The sequence below is a fragment of the Acomys russatus genome, chromosome 1 (genome assembly GCF_903995435.1).
Source record: "Acomys russatus chromosome 1, mAcoRus1.1, whole genome shotgun sequence".
Classification (NCBI taxonomy): Eukaryota; Metazoa; Chordata; class Mammalia; order Rodentia; family Muridae; genus Acomys; species Acomys russatus.
The window spans coordinates 7108329-7128705 of NC_067137.1; the positions used below are offsets into that span (position 1 = coordinate 7108329).

Sequence of the window (20377 nt, forward strand, 5' to 3'; positions counted from 1 at the left end):
TCTCTCTTCCCTGGCTCACCACTCATCGTCCTGAGTGACTCACTCGGAAAATGTGAGAAATTACTTAATAAAGAACTGCCCTGGGGAAATGGACAGGTAACAGGCTTTAAAGAAATGATTTAATCTCATGCTTCATTTAGTAAGAATTACGCTCACAGCCCTGCCATTGGTAAGCAAGATAGACGGCAGATAAGTGGGGAGGTGAACAGGCTGCCAGGGGAGCTTTCTTGTAAAGAGAAGTTTCCTTTTCTATGTGTAAGTGGAGCCATGCCAAGCACAGCCACTTTGCTTTGCCCTGTAGAGTGAGACAGGGCCTGGGACACAGGCCAGCCCAGTGGCAGTCATACAACTAACATGAGCTATGTGACTTTGGGTAAATGACTTCATGCCTCAGTCTTCTATACAAGAAAAGGAGGGTGACAATACACATTTAACTTTTCCCACCACGTGTGCACACGTGTGTGTATGTGTGTATACGTGTGCATGTGTATACACATGTGTGCATGTGTGTATGTGCCAAGTGCCAAGCATTTTGCTAAATGTGGTGGACAAGACTGAGCATTATTTATGAATGCTAAAGGCTGCAAGGGGCAGAGCAAGGAGACGGGATGAACAGCAAGGTGGGAGCCAGCTGACAAGCGTGGCTGAAAACCTTTTTTGTCAGAGAATAAGGTGTGCAGTTGCCAGTGGACGGGGTGGATCAGAAGTCCTGGATGGATGAATTCCTGTCCTGCAGATAACTTCTGTCTTCTTTTCAGCCTCATAGAAGAGGAGCCAGATAGGAATCAAAATTGCACTGACAAGTCTCGGCCTTGGGCAAAAGGTGGGCTGCAGAATGCGTAGACTCTGAGCATAACCAGGCTGCCCACCTGTTGCTACGCCTCACCCAAGGCTTATGAGTGCGTCAGCGTCCAGCTGGAGTTGTGTGAAGGAAGCTCAGGGCAGAGAAGAGCCATGTAAACATGTCTGTGGAGGAGGATTGGCTCCTCTTACCCAGGACACAGCACACTTGCACACCTGTTCACTCCACACGAGACCAAATCAGGAACTGTCACCATCCAGCCTTTAGGCAGCCGCTTCCCAGGGAGAGCTGGGAAGGAGTGCAGGCTGGGCTTCAGTAGGCTGGACCAGAGGCCACAGCGCACAGTCCATTTTAACTGAGCAAGGTGGGGAATCCAGAAGCTTCACAGGGGGTCTGAAGGCTGTTGAGACAGGGGAATTACACAGTGTGATTTGTATTTTTCTAGCGTTTTTCTCCCAAGACTGACCTGGGGGGTGGGTGGGTGGGAACTGCGAGGTGGACAGCTGTGAGGCTGTCCCAGGCCTCTGGGTCACTGAGCCAGTGGCATTTACTTGTGTGGGAGGTGATGCCCACAGTCTGGCAGTAACATCACTCCAACCTCCAGCCCCCAAGCATTGTGCTTTTGTTTGTCACCATTGTCTGGGGTTAAATGGGACCTTGCCTCATATTTACAATGCTTCGGAGGTAAGGTTAAGCCAGCATAGGTAAAATGGGAGGAGCCCGATCAATCGCCCTTCTTTCCGGTGTATTTCCTTCCGGCTTCAAAGACTGAGGCACTTCCTTCTCAGGTGAGTATCTGAATGGAGAGTTTCTCTGGAGCTTGTGGACTAGAACAAAGACCAGACTCAAGGTGACAGTTACATCATAGAGTAAGCAGTGGCTGACTACAGTTTATGGGTAGTGCAACCGTATTTTACTGGTTCTGGACACGAAACATTCTGTGGCCGTGTTGACACAAAGATGACTATTATCCACATTGGATTTGATAATATATATTTACTACTATTATATTAATTTCTTCCTTCTGATAGCAAAACAAAGTAGAAATAAACATTCTTTAATGAAATTTGAAGGTAACATGATGAGCTCAGTCAGGTGGGACAGTCCTGTTGTCTGAGGGAAGGGTTAAGTCCAGAACCTGCCTGTGCTGCACTGCACGGTGAGTTCAAGACCAGCCCAGGCAACTCAGTAAGATCCTGTCTCAAAATAAGAAGTGCAAAAGGGCTGGGCTATGATATAGCTCAATTGTGGACCACTTGTCTACCATGCCCAGGGCTCTAGGCTTTATCCTGTGCACCATATAAACAAAGAAACAAACAAACAAATAGTAAGCATTCCGTGTTCACGGTATTACTTGTGCTGTGACTAAGGACTAAATTGTCCTTGAGTGGGGGTTGTGGTTTTCAGGTGCCTGAGGCTTGCTCTACCCACCTCAAGCTTTATTCATTTCTATTGCTTGAGTCTTTTGGAACCTGTAAGGTCTATGGTCTGCCCTTCCTCAGTCCACTGTTACTTCCTGACACAGCAGCTAATATCCCTTACACACACACACACACACACACACACATGCATACACACACACAACACACACACACACACACACTCCTAACTCAAATGGAAAGCCAATGGAGAACCTCGCAGAAGAGAAATGAAGAAAAAGTATTAGCTATATGCTTGTACCGGTTATATTATACCCACAAGTATTCATACTAAGAAATGAAAAACCAGAAGATGAAATTGAGAGAAATACTCAAGCACAAAAAGAAATGCAAGATAGGAGATAGGATTTTATGTTAGAAAACTAAATATCTGGATACCCAGAGTTGTCAGAAAAGAAGTTGAGCTGAAAAAGAAAAAAAGAAAAAAAATCTTATGAAATAATATTGACAATTTTTCCAAAACAATTAAAAAAAAAATGGAGGAGCAACCTCAGAAAGAACAGACTTGATGGAGAAAATCAAATCTGTCAACAATGTAGTGAAATTTTAAATTATCAAAGACAAATGTTCTAAAAGCCCAGAAAATTCCTCAAGGTGCCTGATTATAAAACTGATAAGTAAAAGTCAGTAATGCTCCCTTTGTTTGGTTGGCTTGGTTCGCTTTTGAGACAAGGTCTCTCTATGGAACCCTCGCTATTCTGGAACTCACGTGTAGACCAGACTGGCATCACACAGAGATCCGCCTGCTTCTGTTCTGGGATTAAAGGTCTGTACCACCATTCCCTGCTCAAATAATGCTTCTTATACCAGCAGCAAACAACTGGAAAATGCAATTGAAGAAATCTCATTTACATATGATTTATGAATATGCACCTGCAAGAATAAATCCAGCAAAAAACACTAATGGATGAGAAGGTTACTACACAACACTTTGAAATCATAAATAGAACCAGAGAAGCTGATTATCCTAAATATAGTAATTCTTTCCTGTCTGACCTCTAACTTAAAGCAACATGAGGCTGGCTCAGCAGGTAAGCATGCTTGCCACTCAGCCTGCTGACCTGAATTCAATACCCAGGCACAAATAAAATTGTACACACACACACACACACACACACACACACAGAGAGAGAGAGAGAGAGAGAGAGAGAGAGAGAGAGAGAGAGAGAGAGAGAGAGAACAAAATAAATACAACACTAAAATTATGTATAAGTAGTAAATTGAAAATGGGCAAAAAAGTGTCAGCAGACAACACTAGCAAAGGCAATATATAGATAGCCAATAAGCACATGAAAAGAAATTAAAGTCGTTATTCATTAGCAAAAATCAAATTAGAGCCACACTAAAAACCTATGCTAACTTTAGTGTGTCTAAAATTAAACACGTGTCAAGTGTTGGTAGGAAGGAGAGACAGCCAGCTTTTATGGGCTCCTGGAAGAACTGTAAAATAGAACAATTACTTTGCAAAAACAGTTTGGCCATGTTCCAGAAGGTTGAGCCTACCTTGTTATGTAAATCAGCTGGTCCACTTCGCCCAGGAGAAATGAAATTCTATGTGTACACAAAGGTGCTCGCGGCGGCTGTGTTTGTAAGAGCCCCAGCTGCCATCCACACAAAGTCCATCACGAGAATGGATCATCAGTCTCACACGTCTGCGGTGGAGTACCGCTCAGCCATGGAAAGTAAACACACCACCGCAGCTCAAAACAATGAGGCAAAGTGGAAGAAGGAAAAAAAAAAGAGGCCATAGTAGGAGAGATGATGGCTCAGTGGGTTAGGCTGCAGATTTGAGTTCAGTACCTCAGACTCGCTTCCTCTGACCACACAATCCCTGCCATGGAGCTCCACCTCACCACAGGCCCCATCCGAGCCACATGAGCACAGACAGAAAACACTGAACCCTTTCCCTGGCTAAGTTAATTTTCTCACGGATTATTCCATCAAGGCAAAAAGAAGGCTGATGAACACACTGAGGTAACACATAGCGCTGCTCCCGTTGGCAGTGCGCGCACTAAAATCAGACTGGAACAGAAAAGGTAAGCAGGGCCCCTGCGCAAGGATGACACGTAAATGTGTTAGGCATTCTGTGTTTTCACACTGAAGACGGCTGAGATGCGAGTGTGTAGAGCCCACTTGCAGATTGAAGACCGCGCTGCCTATTGAGAGGGGTTGGCATTTCTGAACTGGAGAAGACGAGCCGAGAAAGGACCAGGGAGCCGGTTCTAAGTTGGTTTTGTGACAAAACCAATAAAACCATGAGGCCATACTCACTTAAAAACTACAGAACTTAAAGTTTGCCATTGTAACAGTCCGATGTGCACAGCTTGGTAGACTACATTCCTATTCTTGTCAGCCACCCACAGCAGCCACCTGTACAGCCTTTGGCTCTCTACCCATGACTAGTGTTCTTCAGTCTCCCCTGCCCTCACCTGTCAGTCACTACTTCTCCTGTCTCTGGTTTAGGCTGGTCTTAGTCCTCATATCAGCAGAGTCAAACAGTACCTATTGTTTGGGGCAAAAGTACCTTTTGATACCGTCTTCTCCCTCCCTCAAGCCAAGTAAATGAGGGTCGGATGCTTCTCTTCAGATGGTTCTCAAAGGAGGGACGAGGGTCCAGTGAGCAACCTTCAGAGGTCAGCTTTACTGAGGAGGGAGGAGACCGCCAGAGGAGCACTGTCGCTCCTGGAGGTCACCCACACCTGTCTGATGATGGCATTGCTATGCTCACAGGCAGTGCTTACACCAGCACCTGGCCGCCTCCACCACCTCCACTGAGGGAGGTCACAGGCAAGGGATGGCACCGTCACTCTGAGCACACGTGACTCTTTGAGGGCCACCATCTAGATCTTTCACCTTTTTCCTGGTGATTGCTTTGTGCTGTCCCCTCCCCGCTACACACACCCCCTCTGCTCTTCCCTCCTGACTAAAACCAGCATCGGTGGGCAGCTACCGTAGTAGTATCAACATTTCTTCCTTGGTGCCTAGTGTTCACCACATCTTTGGCTCTCTGCTGACCTAGAGAAAACAAGGCTCCCAGTGGCTACCTCTAGGTCTCTCAAATGTAGGCCTCTCAGAAGCAAGGCCTCAGGGCAGCTCTTGTCAGGTGGGCTGAGACATCGCAGGCCAGTCTCTGGGCTAGGGTCATATACCTGGGGCCCAGATTTCCCCAAGGGGTTGGCCTCACCTTCTCTAGGCCTCAGTGTGTGAATGGCCTTCCTGGCTCTGCTGGAAGGACCACATCGATCTGTGGATAGCCCCAGAAAGAGGATGAATGAATAAAGCCCTCTCTTCCTCTCTCCCACTTCCTCTCTGGCCTGGCTGACTAAGCCTAAGGCTCTGGAGGCGGAGGAGGAGCGCTGGCCAGAGGCAGCTCCAGGGGAGGGTGAGTCACTATTGTTTTCAGCCTGTGTATGTCCCCAATGCTCCCAGGTACAGCTAGGGAATCGCTGCCCCAGGCCACTTTCCTACCAAGGACAGCCAGAAGAAAGGCACAGAAGGCCCAAAGTCCAGGAGTTAGCCGGAAGTAAGCCTTTTATGTGTGCCTTGCTCTACTGCCCACAACTGCTGTCAGGCCTCATTTGATGTTTGACTGAAAGAGACACAGAAGGGAAGTGACCAGCCCAAAGGCACATGGCCATGGAGTAGCTATACACCCAGTGAGGATGGTGAAGGCACTTGGGAGAGAGAGACTCCATGCAACTGTGCATGGCCTGAGTACCAGGCTGAGCCACTCACTGGCTTGTTCACACTGGGAATTGCTTTTGTGCCCTTGTGGTGCCCCATCCACATGCCATAGCATAGTCCCTGTGCCTCCATCCCCACAGAACCTAAAGCACCCAATTTGGCTACTGTTAAGAAGTGTACTGTGAATATCTGTATTTTTTTTTAAAGGGTCACTCGGCCCCGAACCACAGGTTGAGAACCATTGCCTTAACAGTAGGAAGTCCTACCCAGGTGTTCCAGGGCTAGACCCAGACACTCATGCAGTGGGCCAAGCAGACATACAACTGTCTACAAAACCACAGCATCGAAGTGAGCTTTCCCCCGTAACACGGAGTACCCCCCCATCACTTGCATTGTACCGCATACACATGTGTGCTGGCTAATTCTTATATCAGCCCAACACAAGCTAATGTCATTTGGGAAGAGGAACTTGACTTGAGAAAATGTCTCCATAAAAGATTGGCCTGTAGGCAAGGTCTGTAGGTCACTTTCTTGGTAGAGGATTGATGTGAGTGGGCCCCGCCCACTGTGGGTGGGGCCATCCCTGTTCTGGCGAGTGAGCAAGCCACAGAGAGCAAGACAGTAAGTAGCACCCATCCATGGTTTCTGCTTCAGTTCCTGCCTTGTGTTCCTGCCTCAACTTCCTTCAGTGATGGACTGTGAGGTGAAAGTGTAAGCAAAAAAAAAAAATGTAAAAAAAAAAAAAAAAAAACGAATGAGTCCTTTGCTTTTCCAGCTTCTTCGGGTCCTGGTCTTTATCACAGCAATAGAAACCCTAACTAAGATGACACGGTGTACAGATGCTGAGGCTCTCCCCAGGCCTCCCCATTGGGCCCTGTGGTTTAGAGCTGGTAACTGGATTGTCTGTCTGTCTGTCTGTCAATCTGCTCCCTGCTTTGCGAATGTCCATGAGATGCCTACAGCTGGAGTCAGCAAACCAGGTCTTGAGTGCTGAGCTCCCCTTGTGAGTCACTGTCCTTCTCTGTACCACGTGTTTCTCAAGCGTTCTTCTGGCTGTGTTTCAGCTTCCATCTTGCCAAGACCTTTCCCCCGCTTGGCATTATGGGGTCAGCTGAGCTGTAAGCTACTCCGGGAAGCTGGTGCCATTGGCAGAACGGGGTAGGTGGGGGAGGGGAAACCCTGGTCCAACCACGGTCCAGCAGTGGTGAGCAGTAGGCCTTGTGCCCTGAAGGCCAGGCACTGTCCTTCCTGAGGCCTGCGGAGATACCAGTAAAGGACATAGGCAAGTTTATGATGGGCAGAGGAAAAGGAAGCCAGACACGAGACTCGTGCTGAAGCTGAGAGGGGCAGACAAAACGAATTGGCTGTCTTCTTACACCTACCTTCTCATTGCTTCTTTCTAAAGCCCCATCTCCAGAGCATGCCTACAGTTTATAAGCTAGAGCTAGGTACTGTAGAGATCAGCCCCTTAGACCTTAGCAGCTTGGGGTGCCTCACAAAAGCAGGAAGCTGATGGGCACCATGTGTAATCTAGATTGTCATTTATAAGAGGCTGGTGCTGAGCTAGATGACATGGTCTGCAGACATCAACATTTTCTGTCTCTGAAACTGCAAAGCAATATAGTCTTGGGTCCAAGGAAAGGCATCCATTATTCTGAAATGTATTAGCCCAGACTGGCTCAGAGGGAGGGGCCTATTCACATCATCCAAGTTTTCTCTGGCTCTCAAACCTTACCACTCTGCTTTGTTTTGCCTAGGCTGGCCTCAGACTCACCGTGTAATCAAGGGTGGACTTGAACTCCTGACCGTTCTGTCTCTGCTGATCAAGTGGCAGGATTCTCAGGCAAGCACCACCATGGCGGCTCTATGTGATGCTGGTGACTGAACCCAGCCCTTCAGGCATGCTAGGAAAGTACTCTGTCAACTGTGCTACATCCCAGGCCCTCCAAAACGTGTTGACCAAAGTAGCTGCAAGTAGTCTTTCCCTGGGACTGCACTGGCTGCGGGCTGATTTTAGCTGATCTTCATTTGTATCAGTTGATGTGTTTATACAGAAAGAAGAGTGCCTTTGTGCTTGCTTGGGGTGTCGCCTGAACCCCAGCTCCCCTGTGTCCTAACAATTTGTCTCCTCTGAGGCCCATTTCAGTTCCTCTGGAACTGAAGGCAGCAGCTAGTCTCCACCTGGCTGTTGCATGAAGTTTTCTTGGAGGGAGGCAGGACCGGGATAGTGATGGGGAGGAGCAAACAGTACCTACTTCCCCCAGGTAGGTCACCAGTGACAGACCAGAGTATGATTCCACTATAGTCCTACATGCTCAATTAAGAGTTTACTGGGCCTATTTATGGAGAGAGGCGTGGGTGAGGGGTTATTTATGAGAGTGTGGATGGCTCCGGAGGCAGCCACAGTACAGGATGGATGATGACTTCCCCATGGTTGCATAGGTAGAATGGTCCTGTCATTGACCTTTCAAACTACATATTCCAGCACCGCCTGAGACCACAAGACCACACACAGCTTGTACAGAACTGAATACAGCTGGGAAGGAGTAGCCGGGATGTCAGGCAAGGAGCTAACGATCCTCCCCCTACCCCCAATACCCTTTTTATGAGGGAATGTCAACAGGCAGAATCTTGAGGGTCTCTCGCCCATGGTCGCAGGTGCCTTTTTGAGGACAGTAATGGTTGTCATGGTCAGAGGACAGCATTCTACAACACCGGCTCTGAAGGAGGCATCTGTGCAGGATAACTGCTCGTGTTCAATGGTTCCCTGATGCCCCGCCCCCTCCAGCTACAAAGAGCTCACCATTGGCTGCAACCTCAGCCTCAGCCCTCCTAGTATCAGGGGGAGACCATTACCTCTCTAGAATCAGTGGAGGCACCTTGGAGAGACCCAACACCATGACCCAACCACACCAAGTCAATCTAGGATTCTTATCAAGACCTCCAAGTCCTGCGTCCTAGCCTAGGGCTGTGTGTGGATGTCACTGCCCTGCAATCTAGCACCTGGTGTTGGCCTACAGTGAGGCCCAGAAGAAGGGTGTGGGGCAGCTCAGAAGGGTCGAGAGCTCCTTGGCAGTTTCTGTGTCAGTCCAGTGAAGTCCTGAGACATTTCTTGTCACGTCTGAGGTGACAATGATCAGACAGAGGTGAAAATGAGCAAGGGCTGAATAGAAACGGACATGGGGGACAGGATTAGGGAGATGGAGCTATTCTACAGTTTGGAAGATAGTTACACTCAAATGAATAAATAACTTTTATTATGTTAATTTTTCAGGTAACGCCAAGTTTTGCTATAATGACACCAGTGATATTTTAAAAATGAAATAGAATCTTCCAGTGAAAGGCCAATTCGTTCTACAGTTGGTGACAGAGGGGATGACAAGTGTCAGGGCTTGAGTTATGCTTCACGTAGGAGTATATATGCCCTTAGGCAAACAAACACACTCTTAGGCATTTGCAGCACACTTAGACCCAGAAGAGGACAACAGACACATAGGGCAGAGGCCGCTGAGTCCATATTGTCTTGTAGAGCTGGGTGCTGTGAAGGGACCCGCAAACCATGGGGTCCAGGAAGAGGCCAGATGGAGAAGAATGTGTCCTGAGCTACAGCTGGACCGAACTGTCTATCGCCCCAACCTCACTCCCCCTCCACCCCCCGATGGCACATTCTGGGCCATTACCTCCTGGGAGCCCTCCACATCCTCCGGAGACTAGATTGAGCTGGTTCTCTGTCTAGGATGGGAGCATATCTACGAGTTCATATGCTGGAGCTGAGTCATGACATGTAAGCCTGTCCTCTGGAGCGGCCTCCTCCTCCCCACGGCACGCAGGCCACAGCAGCACTGCGCCAAACCTCGGCCCACACTGGGGAGCCCACTCTGCAGAGCCCTAGACAAGCTTCCAGGTGGCCCCACTGGAACGGATGGCAGGGTACCAGGTTTTGTAGAGAAGGAGCTGGTCCAGGATAAACCACAGGGGTGTCTTTGAGTCCTTAGCATTTTAAACTATTCTCACCAGTTATTATTTTCTTAGCATCTCTAAACAAAAAGAGAATCTTAGGATATCTGTTATGCTCACTGATCCAGCTCACATATTCATTTATCCAGCAAAGCGTTTGACTAGAGCTCATTCTATGCTGTGTACTATGCTAAGCACTAGGTCTATATGTAGAGATGGACGAAAACCTCTGTTTTCATGGTGTTTGCAAGCCACTTAAAGAGACTGGCCAGTAGTAACTCGCAGAAAGAAAGAAATCAGTACTAACAAGAAGTTAAAAGCAACCCACCAAGAGGCTAAGAGTGAGAGGGCCACTTTAGCAGGGGACTTAAGAAAGGTCTCCGGAGAGAGGGGACGGGGTGGGGAGGATGCTTGTCTGAGCCTTGGAAGCTGAGTGTCCTGCTGAAGAACCACTGTAAGTGAAGCAGTCCCTGGGGCCTAGAGATGGTGTCTCAGAGCTGGCTGCTGAATGGGCTGTGCTGTCTATTCTGGGACAAGGAGACCCACTTGGGAAGGCTCTGAACACCTCCTTCCCCCCTGGCTGATTAGATCAGCCTGGGCACTTGCTCCAAGCACCCCTCCCAGATATACTGGGAGACATAGGGTAATAGATTCTTTCTTTGCTGGCATGCATCTGACTGTCCTTAAGTGGAGATGAGATGAGGAGAGTGTACAAAGGTGTATCGACTGTTAGCTTGACAAGAACTAGCATCACCTAGGTGACAAATCTCAGGCCGTGACTATTAAAAAAGTTTCTATATTGAAAAGGCTGCAAGATCTAGCCCTACAGAGGCTGGCTTTGCTGCGTGGAGTTGGGTCCTGGACTGAAGAAGGAGGGACAATTGTGAACAGCAGCACTCATCTTTCTCTTCTTGATGACGTGGCCAGTTGCCCTCTTTTCCTGCCACCACGATCTCCCTGCCACAGTGAACTGTGCACCCTTGGGCTCTGAGCCAGAATAAATTCTTTCTTCTCAAAGTTTGTTTAGCTGGAACTTTGTCGCCACAAAAGAGCTAACTAGTACAGCACGCATTGCACCCTGAGAGCAGAGAGCGACACTGCAGGGGTAGCAGAGTGCCCCAGAGCCTGCTGCATCACTGTGGGGAGCTTTGCTTGGTTTTTGCCAGAAGTTCTAGCCATGTGGTCGAGCTTTGCATTGCTTAAGGTCCATCTGTAGTTTTGTATGGAGGGTCCTAGACCTTTACAATTAGCAGCATTTTGAATCAAGAGCCAGGAAAGAGATGCTGGACAGTGGATTTCTAGAAAGCTATTGGCTCTTTAGGAAACACCCTCTTGGGGGAAAACGTGTGTGTGTGTGTGTGTGTGTGTGTGTGTGTGTGTGTGTGTGTGTGTTGGGGGGACATATAGCAGAGAGAAGCTGGAGGCTGGACAGCTGTTCTGCTGTCTCAGGCCCTGGTAGCAAGACTCTGAAGTGGACCTTGAACAGCAGCTGTCAGGAACAGGTACCTCATCCACCTAGAGCAGGCCAGGCTTGGATGACTGGTAGGTGGGGAGCCGGTGGTGCTGGGGTAGGAGAACTGGTGGAGTTGTGGGGGGGGGCTGGTGGAGCTGTGGGGGGGCTGGTGGAGCTGGGGTGGGGGGTTGGTAGAGCTGGGGTTGGGGGACTGAAGGAGTTGGAATGGGAGTCTGATGGAGCTGGGTTAGGGGGAACTGAAGGAGCTGAGGTGGGGGGACTGAAGGAGCTGGGTTGGGGGGACTGAAGGAGCTGAGATAGGGGGACTGAAGGAGCTGGGATGGGGGACCTGAAGGAGCTGAAGTGGCGGGGGGAACTGGTAGAGCTGTTGTGTGGGGACTGAAGGAGCTGTGGTGGGGGAACTGATGGAGCTGGTTTTGGGGGTATTGGTAGAGCTGGGGTGGGGGAAACTGGTAGAACTGGCGTAGGAGGACTGGTAGAGTAGGGGAGCTGCATCATAGATTTCCAGATGCAGATATGGAGAAAAAGAAGGGTGAGCTGAGAGGTCAGTGGAGTTAGGTTAGCCATGTCTGCCCAGAAGTGGCTGCTCATGGCATGCACCGGCAAGCTGGCCTGGGAGCAGGGAAGGGAACAGATAAGAGATTGATATAGTTCTTGGGAAAGCAAGGGTTCCCGACAGCAAGTAATGGCAGGTTTGCCGGAAATCTGTAGCACAGAGCAAAGGCAGATGAGCAAGGCGAGGAGAGGAAGTGAGACACCCACTGCCTTGCCTTGGCAGTTCCAGGAGGCAGGGAGGGTCGGGGAAGGGAGTCTTGTTCCTTTCCTGGGGTGATCACAATGGAGCCCTGCAGACTGAGGGGTTTAAAGCACACGGACACATCCCAGCACAGGTCTAGAGCCTTGAAATGAAAAATCACGGTGCCAGTGGGTGAAAGTCCCTTCAGAACTTGGTTCACAGCCGCATTGTACCAGCGTCTGCAGTCACATGTTCCTGTGTTGGCATCTGGTTTCTACCACCCTCTTCTCTCCCCCTCTCCTGCTTCTTCCCCTCCCCCAAGCCCTTTCAGCCTTCCCTCCTTTTTTCCTTCCTTTCATCAATACTGGATATTGGATGCATACATGTAACAATCTCCATCTGTGCTATAGTCCCAACTCCAGTCTCATAGTTCTTTAATACACTAGCGTGGCGGATTAGAGCAATGCTAGTGACCTCATCTGACTATAGTGATTTCACATGGGCTAGGTATCCATACCAGAAAAACAATTCAGTCCAGATATAAGGACAGTCCAAGGCAGCAAGGAAAGCAATATGGATGGGGACTGTATAAGTGTGTTTTGTTCTATTGACAGTGGCCTTACAGAAGCTTTACCTTACAGAAGCTTTTCAGTTTCATGAGATCCCATTTATTAATTGTTGATCTTAGAGCCTGGGGTATTGGTGTGCTGTTCAGGAAGTTGTCTCCTGTGCTAATGAGTTCAAGGCTCTTCCCCACTTTCTCTTCTAATAGATTTAGTGTGCCTGGTTTTATGTTAAGATCCTTGATCCACTTGGACTTGAGTTTTGTGGAGGGTGATAAATATGGGTCTAATTGCATTTTTCTACATGCAGACATTCAGTTAGACCAGCACCATCTGCTGAAGATGTTTTTTTCCCATTGTGTGGTTTTAGCTTGTTTGTCAAAATCAAGTGTCAGTAGGTATGTGGTTTATTTCTGGGTCTTCAATTAATTCCACTGAATGGAAGAGTCAACAGGAAGGGGTTCCTTCCAGACACAAGAGACTAAGGGCTGGCCTGTGTGTGTGTGGGTGAAAAGTGAACCTAAGGTTGGAAGACAGACCTTCACTCCGACCTATGGCCAGAAATTAAAAAGTTTCCAATGATCAAACAATGAATAATTGTTTAATTAAATCATCCAATTAAACTGACTTTGCTTCTTTGTAGCATATAGAATTCAAATCATCTATTTAAAAATAAATAGACATAATTGGACTTATTTATATTTGGGACAGGCACACTCATGCCCCAGTTTGCAGAGGTCAGAGGGCATCTGGGAGTTGGCGCTCTCTGCCTACCATGTGGGTCCCAGGGATCACTCTTAGGTCATTGAACCCAACTGCTCTTTTTCCCCAATAGTGTTGACAAAGGACTTTTATCCAGACTATAGAAAGAGTTATTGCAACTCAATAATAAAATAATCAAATAAAACGAGCATAATATTTTAAGAAGTGACCTCTCCAAATAAGATACAAAGAAAAGTAAAGAAAACCACAGAAAAGATACTTATATCATCATCAGTCAGGGAAAAGGGCACATGAGAATATATCCATGTCTATAATTAAAAGGACAGACAGTAGCAAATGTCGGCATGAATGCAACTTTCCTACTTTTCCACTGAGCTAACTGAGCAATCTTGCAGCAAGAGCCACGAATCCTAAGTACATGTGTGTTTGAAGTGAAGCTGGAAAGTTGAGAGAGAAGCAGGAAGGAAAGAGAAAGCCGGGCGGTGGTGGCGCACGCCTTTAATCCCAGCACTCTGGGAGGCAGGGGCAGGCGGATCTCTGTGAGTTCGAGGCCAGCCCGGTCTACAGAGCGAGTCCAGGACAGCCAGGACTACACAGAGAAACCCTGTCTCGAAAAACCAAAAACCAAAAAGAAAAAAGAAGAAAGAAAGAAAAAGAAAAGGAGAGACTAGACATTGAGTTGGAACAGGAAGACAGAGGAGGGAGGGCTGTGTAGATGGTGTGTACCTAGTCACCGGGTGAGGACAGTCACAGAAGGAAATGAATCTCCTTCCAGTTAGCTCTCTAAAACATTTGATCCCTAAACCCTTAAGGGCAGATCTGAAACTCAAGATGTGATGTGGTAGCCCTATCTCCAAATGTCTGCTCCCTGATCCCCCACCATGAGGCCAAGATCCCAGCTGGGAGTGAGGATACCCCAGAAAAGCCTTCCAAGCCCCAAACCTACCATCTTACATTTAGACAAATTCACTTCCTGTCCATTCTCTGGGTTTCAGTGAAAGCCCATTTGCATGGACATGCAAGCCCACTGTCCAGGGTGCACTGCTGGCCCTCCTATTGACTGGTTAGAGATGCCTCCATTTGCTTAGCCACAATATGGCGGGAAAATATTTTCATACAAAGAAGAAAAGGAATGTTTGTCATGACGTGCTACTGGCTGGTGGCCGTGTAAAATGCTTAGGAGCTTCCCTTAGTGTAATCTCTGACTAAATTTAAGAACTTACTGAGTCTCAAATGCACCAGGACACACATCATCCCAAGCAGCCAGTTGCACATCTTACTTGGAGGACCACTTGGGAATCTGGAGATAATAACTTCCCACATGTGCTCTCCAGTAGGGCATGTGGCTGAGAGGGAAGTTTCCAATGCTCCATTCCGATGTGGTCCAGGCAGGTTTGACAAAGGAAGGCAGATGAGGAATTAGTGATGATTTAAACTCAACCAAGACTTCTCCTACTTCTCTACATGGAAAATTCTACCATGTTCAGTGGGACAACATAAATGCCACTGTGGTGGTTTGAATAAGAACGGCTCCGTAGGCTCAAATGTTTGAATGCTTGGTCATCAGGGAGTGGCACTACTTGGGAGGGATGAGGAGGTGTGGCCTTGTTGGAGGAAGTGTGTCACTGGAGGAGGGCTTTGAGGTTTCAAGAGCCTGGTAGCTCCCTCTCTTCCTGCTGCCTGTGGATCTGGATGCAGAGCTCTCAGCTCCTTCTCCAGCACCATGTCTGCCTGCCTGCCGCCATGCTTCCCGCCATAAAGAGAATGAACTAAGCCTCTGAAAATCGAAGCAAGTCCCAGTAAGAGTTGCTGGGCTGACCCGGACATAATAGCACACGTTTTTAATCCCAGCACTCAGGAGACAGAAACAGCCAGATCTCTTTGAGTTTGAGGCCAGCCAGGACTACAGAGCAGCTCCCAGCACAGCCAGGGCTACACAGAGAAACCCTGTCTCAAACAAACAAACAAACAAACAAACAAACAAACAAAGGTTGCTGTGGTCACGGTGTCTCTTCACAGCACTGGAACTCTAAGATGCCACCTTTTCAATGGTCCCTGTCATAGTCATCCTGTTCATTGTCACCCTGTCCTCTTTCTCATGCTTGATTGTACCCCCTCTTGAGCCTCTGGAAGAAGAGACAGACAGAGCCGGTGCTGATCACCAGCCCCTGGTACAATGCCTGGTCTAGAAAGGCAGAGGTTTACTGGGGAAAAGCCTAGCCCAGGAGACCAGAGGCCTACTGCTCCAATCACTGGGAAGAACTTCTTTTGCGAAATAAAGGCCTTTCATTGGTTGAGGCTTTCTTCCCCTTTACCTCATTTGTCCTTGATGCCCCCTGTGGGATAGACAAAAAGGTTCTGTGCCCAGTAGGATGACTGAGGAGAGCCTGTCAGAGCTGTGTTCAAGGTCACCAAGGTCACCCATTAGTGCGGAGCAGAGCCAGGACTGGCACCCAGGTCTGCTGACTATTTACAGTCAGCTGATGTCTTTGCGATGGGTCAGATTATGGGTCACAGAAATACAGGGCAGCTGGGGGAAGAAATGGGGCATGGTATCTTCTAGATCTTTTTTTTTTTTAAAGCCAAAAAGCTGTATACATTTTAAAGAAAGCTTATTTAAAATTACTCGGTGTGGTAAATCTACAGAACGCATAAAGTGGACTCTTGTAGTTATAGCGTCTATACATTAGAACTGATCACGTGCAATCAGGACAAGATTGATCAGTTGAAGCAACAAAGCCCATGTGAAGGCCAAATTCTGAATCACCTCTGCAGCCCGCTGAGCCGCTCTCTCCAATGTGTCCTATTAGTTTCTGTTTTGCTTTGAAACTTGGTCTTACAGCTCCATGGGGGAAGTGAGCTAAGTGAGCTAAGTCTTTGGTTTACAAGACAGGGTTTCTCTGTGTTAGCCTTGGCTGTCCTGGAACTTGCTTTGTAGACCAGGCTGGCCTCTAACTCAACAGAATCTGTCTGCCTCTGCCTCTGCCTCCTGAGTGCTGGGATTAAAGGCATGCGCTGCCATGCTTTCTGTTAGCCACCAAGTAGATGCGAGATCATTGTGGATGTCACTTGTCTCCACCGGCTGCGTGAACAGTGTTATGTTATGGATACTATTATTATTTTGAGCAAAATGCTTCTCACACAAGCATAGAGACATGAGTTTGATCCCAGAGTACATGTGTAAAAACAAACAGAAGTGCTGGGTGGAGCACGCCTGTCACCTTAGTGCTGGTATGATGGGATAGAGGATGGCTCTGGGGGACTTGGTAACCAGGCAGTTATGCCTAATCAGAAAACTCCAGGTTCAGTGAGAGACCTCTCTCTCAGCACCCTGCCACCCTGCCACCCTCAAAAGGAGAACGATTGAATAAGACAATTGATGTTGACTTTTGGCTTCCACATGCTCACCCCCTCCCAATATGTACACACACACACACACACACACAGAGAGACACCCCTCAGAAACCCTTTTTCAAAAGTAATTTCAGCTAAGTCACCCTCTCCCCAGTTTGAGCCCTCACAGATGAGTTCACACACAACTCAGTGTGTGGACATGCACAATTCCATGAGAAGGCAGCGATGATACTTGGCTAGCTTTGTATTAAGACACTTGTGGTGTTTCCAAGGTGCGCCCTCGATGTGGATAGTATGCTTCCCTGAGTATACCATAGGGTGCAAACAGCCCTGGAAGAGTTGCTCACACAAAAGGCAGGCACGTGATATGCCTTCACAGGTGGTCCAAGCTAGCCTTCTGCGTCATCCACACGGTCATCACCAAGCCTGAGGCTGGCAATAGCCTCCAACATTGTTTGTTTTGTTGTTGTTGTTCAGTTGTCAATATATAGCCAAATGGGCATTTCTTTTATTTGATTCTCTAGTTATTAATGAAGTAGGGCACCTTCCTATCTATTGATGACTATACTTTCCCTCTGGTGTCTCTGCTTTCTGCTGTTATGTTTAATGAATTATATCCTGGAGAGAGAGGGGGCAGGAACAGAAAGAGAGAGAGAGAGACAGAGACAGAGACAGAGAGAGAGAGAGACAGAGACAGAGACACAGAGACACAGAGAGAGACACACAGAGAGACAGAGACACAGAGAGACAGATACACAGAGAGGCAGACAGACAGAGAGACAGAGAGGCAGACAGAGACAGAGACAGACAGAGACAGGGACAGAGGTGTTACGAGTGGAGCCCAGGGTCTCACATACTAACCACATGTTCCACCAACTGGGTGACATCTCCAACTCCTGTTCTTATGTTTCTTAACTGCTTTTCAGTGTTTATGACAATTGGCCACTTCCTACTTTGTCCTTTTTCTTGGGCTCAGTAGGCTTTAGCTTTATTGGCATGGAAATTTATGAGGATAGGTGGAGTGGTGTACTTTCATAAGGCTTACTACAAAGATGAGCCAGTCTTCTCTCCACCGCCCACCCCCACTAATTACTGCTTGCTAAAGGCAGCCAGTTGCAAAGACTTCAACTGCAGATTTTTCCTTGACATCTCAACATGATATGATGAGGTTTCTATTAGTGGACTTGCCCATTGTAGACGATACCCATTGACTTCCCACTCTGGAAAGCATAGATGATGGCGGTCTTTTAATCACTGGTGTCATCAAGTAAGCACACACTTTTGGTTCCCAGTCTTCCGGTCTTCCTGTAATGTAGCTAGGTCAACAGCTGGGGATTTTGTGTTCATAACTTCGTAAACACCAGCTCCAGTGGAGGTGTAGAGCAGGCTTTGATTGTTTTATATTTCCGCCAGTGTCTGGTTTTATTTTTCTATTGTCTTATTTCTTGGAATGATATTGGAAATTTATGAGGGATTTGTGTGTGTGTGTGTGTGTGTGTGTGTGTGTGTGTGTGTGTGTGTGTGTGTGTGTGTCTTGGGGGGGCAGGGCATGCTGAGCAACTTGCTATAAACATAAAGCTTTTCTTTGGCAGTCCCCCATCCTCACTAAGACAGGCTGCAATTGGGAACACAATTGTTCCTCACCTGCAGCCTGAGGTCCTGTCATCTATCTCAGAGAAGATGACCAAGCCCGGAATGGAACCACACCTGGTGGAGCTGCAGGTAATTTCTCTCCCTTGTGCCCACTCAAGTTCCAGAAAATGACAGAGCCATTCACTTCTTTAATGGTCATTCCTAAGTCCCCAAAACTATCCGCATTCGCCATTCACTCATCCGTGGAGGAACAAAACGTGTCTAAATAATGTTAAGTAGCAGCGGGTCATCGCGGTCCTGTGACATGTTCTTTTTGTACTCTGTATGTTTGCATGTCCTTCGTCTAGTTCATCTTTATCTCTTTGCTCTAGTAATTAGACTTCAGAGAGCTGAGAGGAAGTCTCCTCTCACTCTTACAGCAGAATTTGACACTGATTCACCTTCACACCCCAGCTGGCCCGTGTAAATCTCTGGGTGAGCGCAGGTCCCTCAGACGTTCTCCTCGCTGCTGGGGCTCTGCATGGACAGCCTCTCACTCCCTGGCCTTAGTCAAGTTTGTTCTGCCTGACCTCTGCACTTGGCACAGCGCTGCTGTCTTGGGCAATTCTCTCTCCATCACCCTGGAGGCTTTTTTTCTCTTCCTTGTATTGAATTCCTTATTTCCTGGACCCTGTTTTCCCCAGGATTTCTGAGAAAGGAATTTTTCAACTTTGTTTTGATTTTTTTTTTTTTACTAACATTTACTAAATGATACTTTTTGGGGCTTAAACAATTTCTTTAGACTTCTAAACCATTTATTATATTATATTACATTTATTATTCATGGTATATGGCATTGTATGCTATATAATCTTGCTGCTGAAAAACATGATGCCATGGTCATTCTACATGTTTGCATGTGACGTCTTTTATGTTGCTTCTTAGACTCTAGGGAAATTTTCTTTTTAGTTTTAAGTGTTCGGAAATTTCACAATCATATACATGGAGTGAGGGTCTATTTTATCCAGTGTGCCTGAAACTTGAAGAACCCTTTAATCTGGAATCTAATAATGTTTCATCTTTCGTTACTTTTGCCCCTTTATAGTGGCCTTGGCCCTTGTAGTCTCCAACACTGAAAAGGATGACCAGTGTGACTAAGTACTAGGATATTGTGGCAGTGACAGTGGACAGCATCAAAGGGTCGTCATAAAGGACATTTTAGGTTTTTGTTGTTCTTCTCTTGGTCAAGTGCTTTAGGGAAGCCACCCATGTCATGAAGACACTCAAGCATTCTATAGCCATTCGTGTGGTAAGGAACTGAGGTCTTCTACCACCACCAAATAAGCTTGCTACTCCTGTGAGCTACTGGACATGAGTTCTCTAGAGTCAAGTCTTTTTTTTTTTTTTTTTTTTTTTTGGAAAAATAAAATCACTCATATTACGTCTCATTTGCTATCCCATCCCGTGCATCCTCCCATTCCTCCCTCCTTCACGCTTTCACTCCATTCCCCTTCTCTATGACTGTGACTGATGGGGACCTCCTCCTCTTGAATATGATGCTAGGGTATCAAGTCTCTTCTTGGTAACCCGCTATCCTTCCTCCGAGTGCCATCGGGCCTCCCCATCAAAGGGAAATGGCCAAATATGAGGCATCAGAGTTCATGTGAAAGTCAGTCCCCAGTCTCCACTTAACTGTGGAGAATGTCCTGTCCATTGGCTAGATCTGGTTAGGGGTTTGATGATGACTGCACGTTGGTTGGTGTCATAGCTCGAACAGAACCCCTCTAGAATCAAGGCTTAAAAAGACAAACTGTCCCTGTTCAACACTCAGTTTAACCTTATGAAACACCTTGAGTTAGAATTACTCAGTCACTCCTGAATCCCCGGCCACAGGAAGAAAGATGCGAATCTTTACTGGTATTTTAAGATTCTGGTTAGTGATAATTTGTTAAATAATATGTATTCTTTCTGTAGCTTCCAAATACTGGATGTTGCATCATCGGCCCCAGTTCTTTAATTTTCTAATCTTTGTACTTCTTCATTATCTCAATGTTTCTTCATTCGTTTTCCTGA

At 47.3% G+C, this 20377-nt stretch overlaps 1 non-coding gene across 1 annotated transcript; it reads left to right on the top strand.

The window, feature by feature from the left end:
* Window positions 1-4230: 4230 nt before the first annotated feature.
* On the top strand, window positions 4231-4335 carry LOC127196973 (U6 spliceosomal RNA). The gene has a single exon (XR_007831576.1). It is a non-coding gene; the product is annotated as a U6 spliceosomal RNA (small nuclear RNA).
* The last annotated feature ends 16042 nt before the right edge of the window (window positions 4336-20377 follow it).